Source organism: Chiloscyllium plagiosum, chromosome 42 (assembly GCF_004010195.1).
Source record: "Chiloscyllium plagiosum isolate BGI_BamShark_2017 chromosome 42, ASM401019v2, whole genome shotgun sequence".
Classification (NCBI taxonomy): domain Eukaryota; kingdom Metazoa; phylum Chordata; class Chondrichthyes; order Orectolobiformes; family Hemiscylliidae; genus Chiloscyllium; species Chiloscyllium plagiosum.
This window is the reverse complement of record NC_057751.1, coordinates 12,366,980-12,385,626: the sequence shown is the minus strand read 5'-3', so window position 1 is coordinate 12,385,626 and position 18,647 is coordinate 12,366,980. Positions and strand designations below refer to the sequence as shown.

The window sequence follows — 18,647 nt, the reverse complement described above, 5'->3', positions numbered from 1 at the left end:
CGGATCTTTGGGTGACTGTCCTCCAAGGCGGAATCTGGGACACTCAACAATAAAGAGTGACCGAGCAGAGGCTCATAGCCAAGTTCGTTATCCATGAGGATGGCCTCAACCAGGACCTGGGGTTCATGTCACACTACACTACACATTCTCTCAGACACACACACACACACTTTCTCTTATACACACAGTCTCTCTCTCTTAGTCTCACACACACACACACATGTACTCTGTCATAGGGATGCATACAGTCTCTCTCCCTCCCTCACATGCACACACGCACATGCAAATAAGTCTATGGAGTGAATCTGCATTTGCAGAATTGTATTTGCAGATATATTCTATTTAGCTCAAAAAGAACACAATCTGCAGGCAGTCAATCCATGTGACATTTTATAAACTCCGATATGGAAATTAAACTAGTCTGACTCAAGGTTGGAATACGGACAGACTAACCTCATACCTTTAGCGCATTGTCTGTGCTGAGATGTCACCTTTTTTTTTATAAAACCTTAAGTTATCTTGGGAATGTGATTTGAAAGAAGTTCTGGAATTTACACATTAATGAATCAAAACATGTAATCACTCTAAAAGATGAAAGGCCTAACTGCAATCTAGGTTTGTTCAGTGCATCACATCAGTTGCATGACACTTTGATCTTTTACTATAAATTCTGAGTCTTTTGATCCTGCCCCACCAGCTACCTGACGAAGAAGTTCTGAAAGCTAGCACTTCCAAATAAACCTGTTGGACGAGAACCTGGTGTTGTGTGAATTTAACCAAGTCACTTCCAACACCGGCATCTACCAAACACAGAAGTCTGACATATAAAAAGGCCAGATACAACATAGTCAATTATCACAAGCAGCACTTGTACAGCATTAACCTGCTCACTGATGTGCAGCTTGACTACTATTCAGCTCCTGACTTCACTTACATTCTTGTGCCAAATTTGAAATAAAGAGTTGAAATCCAGAGGGAAGATGAGAGTTTATCAAACAGCCCTCGCAAAATTGGAGTCAATGGGAATGAAGGTAAAATCTCTCTACTGGCTGGAATCATTCCTAGCACAAAGGAAAACAGTCATGGTTGTTGGAGGTCATTCATCTCAGCTCCAGGACATTTCTGCAGGAGTTCCTCAGTGTTATGCTCTTGGCTCAACCACCTTCAGCTGCTCTGTCAATGATGATTTCTCCCTTATAAGCTCAGAAGCAGGGAAGTTCACCAGAGGTTGCACAATGCTCAGCACCACTCACAACTCCTCAAATGCTAAAGCCATCCATGTCCAAATGCAGCAAGACCTAGCATATAAATACTGTGGCTTTAAGGGCAGGTCAGACACTGGGAATCCTGCAGGGAGTAACTCACCTCCCAACTCCCCAAAGCCTGTCCATTATTATCAGGAACAAGTCAAGAATGTCATGGTATACTCCACATCTACCTGGGTCAATACAGCTCCAACAACACTCAAAAAGCTTCACACCATCCAAAACAAAGCAACCTGCTTGACTGGCACTCCATTCACAAACATTAAATCACTCCACAATTGACACCCAGTAGCAGTGTATCCTGTCTGTGAGGTGCACTACAGTAATTCACCAGAGCTTCTCAAAGAACACGATGGCACAGTGGTTAGCACTGCTGCCTCATAGCGCCAGAGTCCCGGGTTCAATTCCTGTCTCAGGCAACTGTGGAGTTTGCACATTGTCTGCGTGGGTTTCCTCCGAGTGCTCTGGTTTCCTCCCACAGTCCAAAAATGTGCAGGTTAGGTGAATTGGCCAAGCTAAATTGCCTGTAGTGTTAGGTGAAGGGGTAAATGTAGGGGAATGGGTCTGGGTGGGTTGCTCTTCGGAGGGTCGGTGTGGACTTGTTGGGCCGAAGGGCCGAAGGACCTTCTTATTCCATGAACAATACCACCACAAGGGCAGGGGATATTAGGAACATCACCACCTGAAAATTCCCTTCCAAGCCACTCTCCATCCTAACTTGGAAGTGTATCACTGTCCTTTTAGTCTTGTTGTCAAACTCCTGGACTCCTTTCTTAAAAGCATTGTTACAGTTCCTATTCCCAATGGCCTGTACTGGTTCAAAAACAGAGGGGACCACCACTACCAACTCCAGGGCAATAAAGAGGGGGAAATAAATGCTGGCTCAGTCAGCAGTGAAGCCCACATATTCTGAAGGAACTGAAACAAAAAAAAAGGTTCTACTCCTTGTGACAGGAAGTTTTGACAGAGCCACCCAGCGATCCTGTTTGGCTACCCTCGCGGTAACACTTCTTGTGAGAATTTCGAGTTGACCCACAGTGGGTACAAGTTGCTTTATGATGGCAGGTAGCTGATGGTCACATTGTGATACCGTGCACCAGAAAGCAGAAGCCTGGCCAATGCCTTTTTGTCACCCTTTCACTGGTGTGGGCACCGCTGGCGAGGCCCACATTTATTTCTCATCCCGACTGCTCCTTGAGAAGGCAGTAGTGAGTCACTTCTTCAACACCCACAGTCCATGCTCTATGTTCTCTGGGGTAATATGTGCGATGACAGGCAAAAGGCTGATAAAGAGGACCAGGGAAAGAAAGAAAGAAAAATAAAAACATGAATAATTCAAAATTGTGCCTGCTTTTAAGTCTTGGTACATATTAAATGGCAACGAACCATAAGATGCAGATAGTGGTAAGAGATGTTTTATAGTATAATGTATAGTTTGAGTTATATTTCACTGGCTCCACCAAATGACATAATTAGTATTTAAAACAAAGATAAATAAAACATTGTCAAGCTCCAGAAAATCATTGTTGCCGCTGGCGATATGGTCATCCATTAAGGTCATATCTAACTAACCAGAAAGAATCAAACCCATCAGTTCAGTGTTGAGCTAATGGGGAATGCTGGGCATCATTTACACAATTTTCCTTGTCCTGCAAGGCTACTGAGCACTGTGCAATTCTGCCACTTCTTATTACATTTCCAACTTGGAATGTGGAATATTTTCACATTTAGGTGTTTGCACTGGTCGAATGCTCATTATGCTAAGTTGCTATCTCTCAATACAATTCAGTTATCCAGATATCTTTGTGGTGAGCAGCCACCTTCATATGTCAGATACTGATCACCTACTGCGCTCCTTAATTCCCTAATGCTTTCCTCCGTCAGTTAGCATCTTTATTCCAACAACTGTCTGCATTAAGGAGCCTGAAGGAGAAATATCCGCTACTTTCCAAATCATTTCTCTCAAGTAAAAGACAACTGGATCGGGCATGCATTTGAGGAAGATTAATTTTCAAGTTTTTGGGAAACAGGTGAACTCTGGGACTAAACTAGACAATGCTTTCAAAGAGCCAGCAAAGGGATGAAGGATCAGATAAGCACCTTCACAACTGTGCTAGAGCAGTTGCATTTTGTTCATCAATCAGATAACGGCTGATCTGTTTGTGATTTAAATTCCATATTTCCATCCACTCCTGATAAGCTATGCTTCCCTTACCCTCCAAGAATCTATCTCTTCCTTAAAAATATTGAATCACCCCACCTCTACAACCTTCTGAGAGAGAAAAAAAAATTCTCCTAATTTCTTCCCTAAAACGTTTTTCCTGAGTTCTGGACTCACCCTTCAGAGAAAAAAAGTCCTCTCCACAACCACTGTTCAGGGTCTTGTTTACTTCAACATGCTAGGGACTGGGGAGGCAGAAGGCACATTTTAGCTGCATATTCACAGACTAAATGAGCTGCAAGATGCCCAAGATTGAGCAAGGGTCTTGAATTGGAATGCTAGTTTAGACTGTGTCTCATACTAGATGCCATCTGGGAACAATGAGTTGAAGTGCCATGGGACCAGTCATCTGGACCCACACTCAGGGGAAAGATTGTCCTGGAAAATGCCCACTAGCACTCATAAATGTGGTTATATGACATTGCAATGCAAAACAGTTGACTTGGCACTCTCTCCCAAAGAGCAGCCTGCTGCTTTGAAGGTAAGACATCAATGGGGATTTGAAGTTTGACTTAAAGGGATAGCCACAGTTTATAACCTCTCATTACTCTTTCCCCATATCACTGTAAATTTTATATTACTGTATTTTCTTTGAAGTTTCTATTTACATGTTTAGCAATAAAGACAACTTGTGCCATGCAAAGGCAATCAAAATTTTAATGCATTTTGATCACACAAGTCGACAAGAGTAGACTGCTAATCCTTCATATTTCAATTCATCCCAGCTGTCAAATTCACCCACCTCAAGATTTCAGCAAGAGTTTGACTCAGACGTTGTATGATTTCATTAGAAAATTTATTTGTTATCAAACAAGAACAAAAAAGAAGCTGAACCAAAGGACTACTTGGAAAAGTAAATAGCTTTGGCATTTATTTAGGTGACATCTTTTTTCTCGAGATAAAAGATTCAACAATTTTATTGGCCGCGAGTTAATCTTAGATGAAAAAATATTCTTGGTTTTTTGGAGATGTGAACAAACATAATAAAAGGGTACAAGTATACTCCAGATCCATTGGGCACTCACACAGTGCCGTAGGCCATCAGTTACAAAATAATTTATTTCTGTGGAAATGTGTCACCTTTTCTTAAATTCATTTGTGGGTCTTGGACATTGCTAGCTGGCCAGCATTGAAAGCCTATCCCTATTTGCACTTGAGAAGGTGATGATGAACTGACTTCTTGAATCACTGCAGTCCACTTGCTGTGGGTTGACCCACAATGCCAGCAGGGAGGGAATTTCAGGATTTTGACCCAACGATTGTGAAGGAATGGCAGTATATTTCCAAGTCAGGGTGGTGAGTGGCTTGGAGGGGAACTTGCAGGTGGTGGTGTTCCCAAGTACCTGCTGCCCTTGCCCTTCTAGATGGAAACAGTTGTGGGTTAGGAAGGTGCTATCTAAGGATCTTTGGTGAATTTCTGCAGTGCACCATGTAGATAGTACACACTGCTGCTACTGTGCGCCGGTGTTGGAGGGATTGAATGTTAAGGTATGATTCTGTAAGAATGACTACGTCAGGCTGTAGCTTCACTCAAAAACTTCCAAAACAATGCCACAGCATATAAAACAGTAATTGCTGCTCCTGGAATTTGAGGAAATCACCTCGAACACCTCAAAAAAAGGAGTAGCCTGTTACAGCCAGAAATTTTTCCCAACTTCCATCTTGGATTACCCAGAATCCTATGCTGGTTAGGCCACTTTTGGAATATTGCGTGCAATTCTGGTCTCCTTCCTATTGGAAAGATGTTGTGAAACTTCAATGGGTTCAGAAAATATTTACAATGATGTTGCCAGGATTGGAGGATTTGAGCTGTAGAAAGAGGCTGAATAAGCTGGGGCTGTTTTCCCTGGCTGAGGGGTGACCGTATAGAGGTTTATAAAATCATGAGGGAGATGGATAGGATAAATAGACAAAGTCTTTTCCCTGGTGTCAGGGAGTCCAGAACTAGAGGGCATAGGTTCAGGGTGAGAGGGGAAAAATATAAAACAGATGTAAGGGGCAACTTTTTCAGACAGAGGGTGGTGCGTGTATGCAATGAGCTGCCAGAAGAAATGGTGAAGGCTGGTACAATTGGATTATTTAAAAGGCATCTGGATGGATATATGAATAGGTAAGGTTTAAAGGGATATGGGCCATGTGCTGGCAAATAGGACTAGATTATTTTGGGATATCTGGTTGGCACGGACGAGTTGGGCCGAGGGGTCTGTTTCCATACTGTACATTTCTATGACTTGTCTGTGAGACAGCTCTCCCAATTTCAGCAGTAGCCCCCAGATGTTGGTAAGAAGGACTTTGCATGGTCAACAGGGCTGTTTGTGCTTTTGCCGTTGTCTTTTCCAGTCGCAAGGTCAATGCCAGGTGGTCCGTCCGTTTTCATTTCTTTGTTGTGACTTCCTAACAATTGATATAACTGAGTGGCTTGCTAGGCCATTTCAGAGGCAGGTGAGAGTTGACTACATTGCTGTGGCTCTGGAGTCATATGTAGGCCTGACTAGGAAAGGATAGCAGATTTCTTTCCCTAAAAGTCATTAGTGAACCAGATGGGCTTTTCTGACAATCGACAATGGTTTTATGGTCATCAGTTGACTCTTAATTCCAGACATTTATTGCCATGATGGGATTCAAATCCAGGTCCCCAGAACATTATTCTGGGTTTCTGATTAGTAGTCGAGCGATAATACCACTCGGCCATTGCCTGATATATTTCATGCTATATTTTCCATCAAGCTTGGGGATCAACCCTGGTTCAATGAAAAGTACAGGAGGGCATGGAGAAGCAGCAGCAACCATACCTAAAAAGGTATCAGTTTGGTGAAGCATCAATACAGGACTACTTATGTGTCAAACTGAACATCACTGAAGACTTGTGCAACAGAATTTGCCGTGTCCTTAGTCAAACTGTTCCAGTACATTTACAACACTGACATCTACCCAATCAAGTGGAAAATTGCCCAGGAATTTTCTGTACACAAAAAGTAGGATAAATCCAACTTGTCCAATTACCAACACTTCAGTCTGCTCTCAATTGCCAATTACTTGATAGAAGGGATCATTGACTGTGTTATGAAGCAGCTTTTGAAAAGGAACAAGCTTTTCACTGGTGGACAGTTTGGGTTTTGTCATGGTCACATAACGCATGCCTTGAGCTGAATTCCAGAGATGAACTGAGAGCGACTGTCATCAAATCTCAACATTTGGCTGAGCATGGCAACGAGGAACAAGAGCAAAATTGAAGTCAAGAGGAATCAGGGAAAACTCTCCACTAGCTGGCGTCATACCTGGCACATCGGAAGATATTTGTTGTTGTCGGAAGTCAGTCATGTTAGCCCCAGAACATCTGTACAAGTCTTCCTCATCAGTACAAACTCCACTGCTGCTTTATCAATGACCTTCTCTCCAGCATAAGATCAGACATGGGGATCTTTGATGATTTCAGGATGTTAAGCACCATTTGTGGCACCTCAAATACCGAAGGAGTCTGTATCTGTACACGGTAACACCTGGAAAACATTCAGGCTTAGGCTGGAATGTGCTACATCACATTCATGCCACACAAATGGCAGGCAATGACCATTTCCAACAAAACGGGAATCCAACTAATAACATTCTATGTCTTCAGCATTATTGAATTCCCTCACTCTCAACAGCTCGGAGGTTTATATTGATCAAACATAAATTAGGCTATCTGTATAAATAGGAGAAAGTGAGGACTGCAGATGCTGGAGATCAGAGCTGAAAATGTGTTGCTGGAAAAGCGCAGGTCAGGCAGCATCCAAGGCAGCAGGAGAATCGATGTTTCGGGCATGAGCCCTTCTTCAGGAATAAGGAAAGTGTGCCAAGCAGGCTAAGATAAAAGGTAGGGAGGAGGGACTTGGGGGAGGGGCGTTGGAAATGCATTAGGTGGAAGGAGGTTAAGGTGAGGGTGACAGACCAGAGTGGGGGTGGGGGCGGAGAGGTCAGGAAGAAGATTGCAGGTTAGGAAGGCGGTGCTGGGTTCGAGGGATTTGACTGAGACAAGGTGGGGGGAGGGGAAATGTGGAAACTGGAGAAGTCTGAGTTCATCCCTTGTGGTTGGAGGGTTCCCAGGCAGAAGATGAGGTGCTCTTCCTCCAACCGCCGTGTTGCCATGGTTTGGCGATGGAGGAGTCCAAGGACCTGCATGTCCTTGGTGGAGTGGGAGGGGGAGTTAAAGTGTTGGGCTACGGGGTGGTTAGGTTGGTTGGTCCAGTTGTCCCAGAGGTGTTCTCTGAAACGTTCTGCAAGTAGGCGGCCTGTCTCCCAAATATAGAGGAGGCCACATCGGGGTGCAGCGGATGCAGTAAATGATGTGTGTGGAGGTGCAGGTGAATTTATGGCAGATATGGAAGGATCTCTTGGGGCCTTGGAGGGAAGTAAGGGGGGAGGTGTGGGCGCACATAAATACAAGAGGCTCGGAAAGAGTGGCACAAGGCCAATTTTAGCTCAATACCACTTATATCAATCCTAACCAATCATTTGTAAACAAAAGAAAGAAAGTCTTACATTTATACAGCATCTTTGATAACCGCAGAACTTCCCAAAGGGTTTTACAGACAATCACATACATCCAAAGTTTAGTCAGTGTTGTCATGTGAGAAACACAGCAGCTTAGTCACATTCAAATTTTGGAATTTATTTTTGGGGGTGACGGGGGAAGGGGGGAGCTTAAGAGTTGGAAGAATGTACCACCAAGTTTAGATTATTCGAATCAGCTGCATTTTATGATAAACCTACCCCCAATTGGTGGGAAGCATGTTTTCCTGAACTGCGTATCTCTGTAATGGGACCTCCAGCAGCAGAATTCCTATCACCATCAATGAAATAACAGGAATGTAATCTTGCTTCAGGATGGAATAAATATTAGCCTAAACCTTGGGGATAACTCTCCAGATTGTCTTTGAAATAGTGTCATGAAATCATTTGCTCGTGAAAATGAATGCATCCTCCCTTTGACATCTCAGCTCAGAAACAGGACTTCCAACAATGCAGCATTCCCCCTGTACTGTGCTGACGTGTCAACCTTGATTTTTATGCTTCAGTTCTTGAGTAGCACTTGAACGCAGAACTCTCTAACTGAGAGATGAGGGTTCTAACACCTGAGCTAAGCAGTTACATCCAATTACTGTGAAATTGCTTTCAGGATTTCAAAACCATGTTGGCACAGGGAGTATGAAAAAGAGTGGCCTTAAAGGCACAAGCTAAATAATGATTTCATTTGCAACACCTAACTTCATATGTGACACCATTAGAGATCAGATAGTACATGTTCATATTCAGAATACATCATATGCCAAAATATTATATTATTGCACAACTGTTGCCCATAATTTGTTACATATTTCATTTTCTAGTTACAAAAATAGAAATATAAAATAAATTCATCATGCATTGGCAGCTCAGTTGTCAAATTCAGCCACAATATTCATTTCCAATAGTCATTGGGTAACATGATGTCTGAATTAAGGTTTCAGAACAAATCTGCACTTAACAATCTGATGCCTTAGCTGCAAGTTGTTGCCACAAACAGTTTTATGTATATGTTCCCTGTGATTCGTATTCTACTGAAGAAATAAAAGGCTTTTTTGACCAACATTTGTGAGAACTTGGAAATGGATATCTCACGACTGGCTAAGATGAATTGCATAAACGTATTGAAATAGAAGAAATGACAAAAGGAATGGAAGGATATGTTGATGGAGTGAGGTGAAGCAACGTGACACCATCACAAAGCGGTCAGGTCTGTTCCTCCAGTGTAACTTTGATGTATTTCTGTGCAAAATAATTTTCTCCTTCATCCTATTCATCGCTTTTGTTCTTATCGATGTATTAGAGAATTGAATTACTGTCTGTTGCATCATGAGACCTTTAACACAGTTAGAAGGTACAAAGAATTTGCAGCTTTCAGAATCAGCACAACCTCTAAAACAAACCTCTGATGTATGGTCCAATTAGATTGGTAATAAATAGAAGCTGGGGTTTCACAACATTGCTTTCTGAAACAACAAAGTGTTTGCTTAAACTGTAAATGAGTAACATGAGGCTGCGTCATCGAAATACTGAGAGATTTCTTTCTTTCATTAAAGTCAAAACTCACAAGTAATTCATTTCAATTTAAGCTTGTGTGTTTTGGGTTAACTCTGTAACATTATCACTTATTCCCTGATATAAACTTAAGTAATTCTTCATAAGTTAGTAATGATAAGTTTTATATCAAACATTGAAGGAACCCATTGCTCATAATAGGAATGCCCATACCTTGCCAGGGACCTTCTCTTGAAATCAGGTTTTCTTTTCTGTAATCTTTATCAAAAAGAAGAAAACATCGCCTTAGCATTTTCATGGGACAGTATACAGCCTAGAAATCTCTGTGACATTAACCTCTAATACAATTGTGAAATATTGCTATATTTATTTCAGTTGAACTTTTAATCTACATCTGTGCACCTAGATAGAATCCCTACAGATTGAAGCCATATGGATGATGGAATCTGCACTGACCCTCCACAGAGTGTCCCACACCCCACCGTATCCCCTGAACCCTGCATTTGCCACAACTAAACCACCTAACTTGTACAACCCTGGATAGTATGGGCAATTTAGCATGGCCAATCCACCTAAACCACACATCTTTGGACTGTGGGAAGAAACTGGAGAATTTATGCAGACATGGAATCGAACCCAGGTCCCTGGCACTGTGAAGCAACAGTGCTAATGACTGAGCCATTTTGCCACCCGTAAGGCTAATTTCCCACACCCTAATTTCCAGTTTGTCTTGTCTGATGGCACTTTTAATTTTCTAACCCTTTGTTCGATATAATTCAAAAAGCTTCATTTGTCTGGGGATTCTACATAAAGAAACTGTAACCACTAACACAAACAAGCTTTGTAATAAATCTACACATTGCACAGTATGTTACACAGCAGATGGGTTTAATAAAATGGATTTCAGTGAGATACAAGGCAGTAATTGAAGTGAGGAGTCTTTGGCAATCTCTGTTGCTTTGTGTAGTTTGAACTCATTATTCCCCATGTGTTTTGCATTCAAGATATCGGATCTCTGCCGTATAAATGAGGTGTGTAACTGCAGACAAGGGATTCAAATGAACAAACAGACTCGGCCATATGCAACACACTCAGCTATGACTCAATCCAAGTCATCCGTTAAACAGTCTGAATCTCTTATGCACTGTTGCATATTCCCAATGTTTAGCACTGCACCATCAGCAACTGTGCAATCAGTAACTGGTCCCAAATTCTTGAATTTCCTCCCTGAACTTCTCCACCCCCCTTTAGCTCTCTTTTCCTTGCAAACATTTGTTCAAACCTACTTCTTGGACCAAATTTGTAGTGACCTGTCCAAATATCTCCTTTGGTGTCCCTGTACCAGATTCTGGTCCTAATTATTCTGCAAAATATCTTGGGATCTTTTATTATGGTAAAGGCTCCATAAAAATGCAAACTGTTAGAGGATCTCCCATATCTAATGGTAATTGCCATTCTACAGTGGGTCTAAAACATGGACATCAGATTGAACCTCGAACCTATTCAATCTGAATTGAGAAGTCAATAAAACCTCTACAAAGGGCCCCAAATGTCTTCAAACAGAGGAAAATGCCAAAAGGTAAGGAATTTGCCAAAGTCTAAGTCTGATTACTTTCCTGTCACTTATTTCCGGAAATATTTATGTGTGGACAATGTAAGATGTTGAGCTGTAATGCCTCCCCATGGCATACATGAGCAGGATACTGGCAGGCTTCCAGCATCATTTCAAATGTGACCCATTCTCTACATGACCGCAGGTGTGTAGAAATATAATTGAAGAAAAGAACCTTCTTTTCATTTTGTTCTAAAAGCTTGTAGACAATGTGAGAGATGAAGTTGGAGACCATCCTCACTATTTAGGTGCATTGTTTCAAAAGTCTGATGTCAATTTTTAATACGAAAAGCTTCAATACACTTTATCTCCAGTGCAAAAAGACATGTTTCGGTATTCCGGACAAAAGTCAAAGACAGGTATGATGAGAATTGCTTTGCTTCAGCAAGCACAAGCTGCACTAACAAATTCAATGAATATGGTGAGCATACCATCACGGTTTCTATTGCGCAAATAACAAACAGCCTAAAGGAGAGAGAGAACAGTCAGTGTTGCTTTTTCCACAAAATGAAGAGACATTTAGAATCAGCTTCATGCACAGATGCATAACTGATCAGTTTGGACAGAGACTGGTTTCCACACAATGTGTGTGTCACAAGGAATGGAGCATTGAAATATGTGAGCATTGTTACATTCATAACAGTAATTGTGTACAACAAACCAAAGGAGCTTAGCCGACTACGAAGAATCTGGAATTTAAAAACTTAATCTCCTTTTTTATATAATTATCTCACCAGTAGGTACTTCTTAAGTACTAATAATTAAACGTATCAATGGCTTTAGAAATTAAAAATTTGGTAAGGTGGGGGAGTGAAATGGGTCTTTGTCAACAGTACTGAATGAGTTCGTTGGGAATTAACAGCTCACTTTTACACATAACCGACATTCTTTTCCATTTATAAAATTCACCTGTCCAAATCTTGGAAGGAGGGTACGGTAAAAGCGGCTTACTGCTGCCAGACCAAAGGTCTGTTCGCTATTAGAGAGAGACAACTGGTGGTGGTGTAAACTGAGGATCACCACACCTCAGGCAAGGGGAGAGGTTGAAAAGGACAGCTGTTAATGGTAATCTTAGCCAGTATGGGAAATGAATCCATGCAACTAGCATTGCTCTGCATTGCAAACCAAACTAAATAAGCAAATGAGCTTTGAAATAAAACATTGTACACAAATAGATCTTTCAACACCTGTCACCTCACCAAATGTTTTTGTCATGCTGTAGCTTGACACATTTTGCTTGTGTGACACATCTTGAGATACTTGAAATTACTTGCATTTATATAGTACCTTTGACATAGTAAAACATCACAATTTTCTCAGGTGCATTGTCAGACGTTGAGCAAAAGATTGTGACATTTGCACAGGCGAACACAAACGGGGTCAAAGGTGTAAGATTTCAGAAATCTGGTAAAATCATTCCAGAACAACATGTAGTCGGCTAAAATGTTGTTTTAAAACCATTTTCTTGAATTTTTCACTTAACTTTTCTAGCTTTTAGGGATATTTACAAGACCGATAAAATGAAACTGCAGTTAAAGCGAAAACATATCACATCACTTGCTTGACACTGAAATTCTTTTGCATGCAGTTTGCTACATTAAGACTAAAAATGGAATTTGCTTTCCACCAGGGGTCAGGTGGAAGAAAACGTACATCTCTAATACAAAATCTCTCGCTTGCTTCTTCCAAAAGGTGCTTCTCAATTTTCATGAGTTCACAGACATTATGAGGTTCAGTTTCATTTCCCTCCTTTAAGCTCCAAATTCACATCCAGCAAGTACTCTTTTCTACATTGTGACGTTGAAACCAATACAATACTGTACCCTGGCTCGCCCATTCCTTTCTTTGCAAGTGATTAGAAAACTCAGTGTAACTGTTGCAGTGTCTAACCAGAGTCTTGGTATAAATCATGGCTTTAAAGTCAGAAAAATGTTGAGGACAGGAGGGGGAAATAAGCCAACGATAATTGTGAGCCATGAATAGCAATATCAATTTACTTATCTCGTGTAGCGATAAGTCAACATTAGAGTGGTGTTGGAAACGCACAGCAGGTCAGGCAGCATCTGAGGAGCAGGAAGATCGATGTTTCGGGCAAAGCCCTTCATCAGGAATGAGGATGGGAGCCTTGCGGGTGGAGAGATAAATGGGAGGGGCATGAGGCTTGGGGGTGAGGGGAAAGGTAGCTGAGAGTGCAATAGGTGGATGGAGGTGGGGGTGAAGGTGATAGGTTGGACAGGAAGGTAGAGCAGATAGGTGGGAAGGAAGATTGACAGATGGGACTGGTTATGAGAATGGTGCTGTGCTGGAAGGTTGGAACTGGGGTAAAGTGGGGGGAAGGGGAATGAGGAAGCTGGTTGAAGTGTTCCGAGGCAGACATGAGGTGTTCATCCTCCAGGCCTCAGGTGGTAAGGGAGTGGCGATGGAGGAGACCCAGGACCTGCATATCCTTGGCAGAGTAGGAGGGGGAGTTGAAATGTTTGGCCACAGGGCGGTGGGACTGATTGGAAAGATTATCCTATTCACATCAGCTCTGATGAAGAGTCAACTAGACTCGAAACATTTGTTTGTTTTCTCTCCTTGGATACTGCCTGACCAGCTGTGATCCCCAGCAGTTTTTGTTTCCACAAGAATTTTCCAACTTGACTGAATGTTTTTGCATTCCAGTTTGTCAAAGGTATTCCAAAGCGATTCGTACAGTGGCAGGGTCATCTTCAACAGCATTTCATTTGTTGGTTGGCAGTCATGAATTTATCATTGGTCAGTTTAGATATTATTATCGAGGGCTCTTTTGCTTCCTTTTGAAAGTTTCGATGCCAGCCAACCTATTGCAAAATGTTGCAAGCCTCAATTGGATGGATCCTGCAGTGTTAAAGAAATGCATTGACTGCATGACTTAGAAAAACAATCAACTAACAAACTCAAAGCCTTTGTGGTCTTTTCACAATAGGTTTCTGAGATTTGTTTCCTGGCTGATGAGACCTGTTGCATACTTGCGTTACGTAGTCATGTACCAGAGCAGCAGCAGGGGTTATTTCAATATGTTCCTCTCTCAATCTTTATAATGTGCCAACTATCCTTTTGAATTACATTTGAACTAAAACTCAAGAATTTCTCTGAGCAGCAGGGCAAAGGAATCTAATCACACATTTGATCCCAGCCGATTTTGCCACAAGGCTTATGGTATAATGGCCCATGTTTTCTTATTTTCAAACATATGTGTAACATTAAATAGGATTAAATGTTGAAAGTCAGGTGATGGTGTTTTTTTGTGTTGTTTTCTTCAAAAGATAGGCTCCTGAAGACATTGGAATAACTTGCTACCCAGACATAAGTTGGCATTTCAGATCAACCACCTGTTATCTGTTACCAAAACCATCCAATGTTCACTTTCATTAAATAAGTTGAAAATCAATTCCATAATTTCTAAATCTACTACTCACATTTCTATGAAAACTCCATTAAGTCAGCATGCTGAGGAAAATAAATTGCACTCAGCTGCAAGATACAGCATTTCAAGTTGCCTAGAATAATTTACTTGATGTTGCCAAACTACTTTGCTTGAGATATATGAATAGTTCGGAAAAGATGATACATTTTGTTGAGGCTTTTCAACTTGCACTGATCAGAACAATTCTCAAGAATACAGGTGTTCAGGCATCCAACTTGTTCTTTTCCCGTGTGAGGAGGAGACGCGGATTCTTTGGCAAGCCAATGTTGAATGGTAAAGACATGGCCATGAAGAATGCACCAATCAGATGATGGCAGATAGTTAACATCAAAGAGTGATCTGTGTACGAATTTCACTGACAGTAACACGCAAGCTATGTTGAACGTATACCCCAAAGACCGGAAGATCATACCAACCAAGATGCTTCTTCAACTGTTCACAACAGACAAGGTACTGATCCTATCCAGAATCGAAAAGCGAGGCACTGGAAAAGCACAGCAGTCAGGCAGCATTCAAGGAGCAGGAGCGTCGATCTTACCTTACTGATCTTATCCAAACAGCCTGTGCTCACAAAACTCTAAACAATGTCCAACATTAGATGTGATTCTGTGAGTGAACAACATTTGAGAAATCGTCTGACTGCTCCAGAAATTGCACTGACAATCAATTTAAGATTGTCAGTCAGCCTCATAGTGTAACTCACCTGTGTACACAGGAAGCAACATACATTAATACACAAGACCCTGTTCTTGGCTGACAGAAGAAAAATATGCATATATTGTACCTTGTTCAACTGAACAAAACAACCATTCTCTGGTTTATTTCTCAGTGGAATGCATGATCAGGATCTTGGTACTTAACTGTCAGGCATCATATAACTGGAGCATTCTCCAAGGCAATATGTCTATCAATCTTACTCCACTTACCAGCCAATCACATTATACTCCTAAGAGGAAAAAAAACGTTTTTCCTTTCCTATTGGTCTTCTTACAAATTGTCCCAATGACTGCATGATAAAAGGCTTTGCAAAGTGTGTCTTTTTCAACAATATTCAAGTTCCGTTAGATCAAGTCTCTAATTCAAATACATGAGCATGTTTGATAGTTCATCTGCTGTTAACTAAATCCTCAGTGGTGCAGCATTGTGCATGCCATCATATTGCTCCTGCTGTGTCAGTTCTGCAAGATGCAGGAATATTCAATTTAATAATAAACAATCAGCTTTAAGCTTGTTCCTTTGCATGGAATTGAAAATCAACAACATCTTTACTATTAAACAGTGTAACATTTTCACATGATTGAAAACTGTTTGGAATGCACACATCTTAAAATTTAAGATTTGTTATAATTAAATACCATACATAGTCTGTGTGATAAAGGAACTGGGTATCCAGTAAAATGGCGTTTATGTCAAAGCACTTGTGCTAAATTCAAGCTGCAGCAGAACAGAGCTTGAGAGATGAACACAACAAAGGTATTATGATGAACACACACATCCCTTCCAGGGATCAGACCTGATCTATATAGTGCAGGAATTCAATTCAGAAAGTTGCAAATGTGAAGAGAGAACAGTTACACTCAATTACTATAAAATGAAATAGCAAAATTTATCCTCACTAGTTGATCAAGCAATGATATTTGGGAGATAATTTAATCTGTGAAGTCAGTAGGGCAATGGACGAAGTATGTTGTTACTTTATTCATGGTTTTTTTTTTTTAAAATCCGCTTCCAGGGAAACAACAGTCGATGACCAGTGATCCATAATGAGAAGAATTTTTTTTTTTATTTGTGAGAAATGACTGTGAAGTGAAAAGAAACAGATGAGTTTACAATGGAATGCTGTGGTGAATTATGCAATACAGGCAGAACCCAGGCTGTTGTAGCTGCTGATGGATGGGTCAATGTTCAGACTTCATGATGACTGCATTCCACATATAGAGAAAGTCGAAGTCCCTTAAACTTATAAATGCCATGCTAGAAAGTTCCAGAAATATAAAATATCTACCAAATATTTAATTAGCAAGATGCAGTTTGCATCATTACCATTTACCTTCGAGATTTGACGTTGATATGTATTGTTCAAACTTTTCACTGAGGTAGCTCTTCTGCTGAACATCTGACATTACAATAATATTGAAAAGATGTGCTTTGTTTTGCAAACCTGTTACCTAGTTGCTATTGAATTTCTCTGTACCACAGAATACTCCAGGCAGCTCAATTTAATTTTAACAAATAATTTGAATAACACCACATCAATAACACAGCAATTCTGGTGATCAAGTTGGATAACTCCTCAAAACTGTTGGACAATCCCATGAATAAGGAGTAGGAGGAGGTCATTCAGCCCCTCAAGTCTGCTCAGCTGCTAAATAAGATTATGGCTGATATGATTATAACCTCAAATTCACATTCCTAACTAATGCATCTAATCATTCACCAAGATTCTATCGAAACCCATGTTTAAAATACTCCAATATTCCACTATTTCTTCAGGAAGAGAGTTTTAAAAACTCATAAGAGTCTGAGTGATGTGGGCAAGATTTGCTGCAGAATTGGACAAGAAGTTGACATGGTATACCTCGACATCAGGGGCAACGTACTGCACCTTTTGACTAAACTCTGGACTATAAGGCAAGTTTCTTCCTAGGCAGTAGCCAGTTGCCTATCAAAGGGATTACTGCTCGCTAAACCTTTTGTTAATGACTGAACTCCCCTAACTAATATTCAGCTTTTTTTTCCCTGATTAGTCAGTGGCCTGGTGTGTTTCTTCCTCAGCCAACCACAGAACTGTTACAATGATGAGCTCACTGGATGATGCTCCCACAATTTCTAATATGAACAATCCCATCGGGGTGTCAGTATCTGGACTGTTAAGTTGTGAGGTTGCGGGGGGGGGGGGGGTCGCGGAATGAAGGAAGGCGACCTGCCAAAGTTCCTCTGAGATCTCAGTACTCTTGTTCTCAGAGGTCAAAGATGTGGCCAGCCATATCAGTGTACTGGTGCTGGATATGGTAGTGGTACCTGCAAGAAAAAAAAGTGAGAAGTCATCACAGCCATTGCTCGCAAGCAGCATGCAATAAATAAGACTGACAGCAGGGTTAACGGGACAGTTGCAATGAAATAAAGTGGAATGGTACTTACTCAGTTGGCAGAACATGAATATTTTGAAAGGCCGATAGGAGCAGTCCCATTTTTCTCCAGCAAGGGCCAGGATTCCCACCCTAGTTATAGATTCTCCCAAAACAGCAAACATCCTCTTCACATGGACTCTGTCAAAACCCCTGCTTTGTGTGCGTCAATCAAGTCACTTCGTAAATAAGCAGCCCATTCCAGATAATAAACATTCGCTGAACTGCTTTTAACATATTTACATCCTTCCTTAAGTAAGGTAACCACTACTGTGCAAAGGATTCCAGATGTGGCCTTCCCGGTGCCCTGCATAACTGAAGCACAACCTCCTTACTTTTGTATTCATATCATTTTGTGAGTTTTCCCAATTATTTGATGTATCTGCAAAGCAACCTTCCTCAATTCATTCACTATGACATCCCCATCTCTGCATTTCAGAGCTCCGGGATCTCATTTCAATGATACACCAAAAATGAACAATTTCACATTTTCTCATATCATACTCCATTTGCTAGATCTTTGCTGACTCACTTAAACTTCTTTATATCCCACTGCAGTGTTCCTATATATCGTCTTCACAACTTATGGATCTACTTATCCTTGAGTCATTGGCAAATTTAGCAACAGTTCCTTCATCCAAGCAATTTTTTTAACTAGGAGAAAGTGAGGACTGCAGATGCTGGAGATCAGAGCTGAAACATGTGTTGCTGGAAAAGCGCAGCACGTCAGGCAGCATCCAAGGAGCAGGGGAAATCGACATTTTGGGCATAAGCCCTTCTTCAGGAATGAGGAAGGTGTGCCAAGCAGGCTAAGATAAAAGGTAGGGAGGAGGAACTTGGGGGAGGGGCGTTGAGAATGCGATAGGTGGAAGGAGGTTAAGGTGAGGGTGATAGGCCGGAGAGGGGGTGGGGG

At 41.3% G+C, this 18,647-nt stretch overlaps 1 long non-coding RNA gene across 4 annotated transcripts in view; it reads right to left on the bottom strand.

Moving 5' to 3' along the window:
• LOC122543135 overlaps nt 1-18,647 on the bottom strand; it is a 104,902-nt gene that overhangs the window by 22,971 nt on the left and 63,284 nt on the right. For 2 of the 4 annotated variants that reach the window (XR_006309928.1, XR_006309930.1), the window contains exon 4: nt 9,760-9,804. This is a non-coding gene — a long non-coding RNA (uncharacterized LOC122543135). Of the gene's footprint in view, nt 1-7,837; nt 9,368-9,759; nt 9,805-15,968; nt 17,628-18,647 lie in introns of those variants that run through there. The other 2 variants (XR_006309931.1, XR_006309929.1) reach the window with 2 other exon arrangements.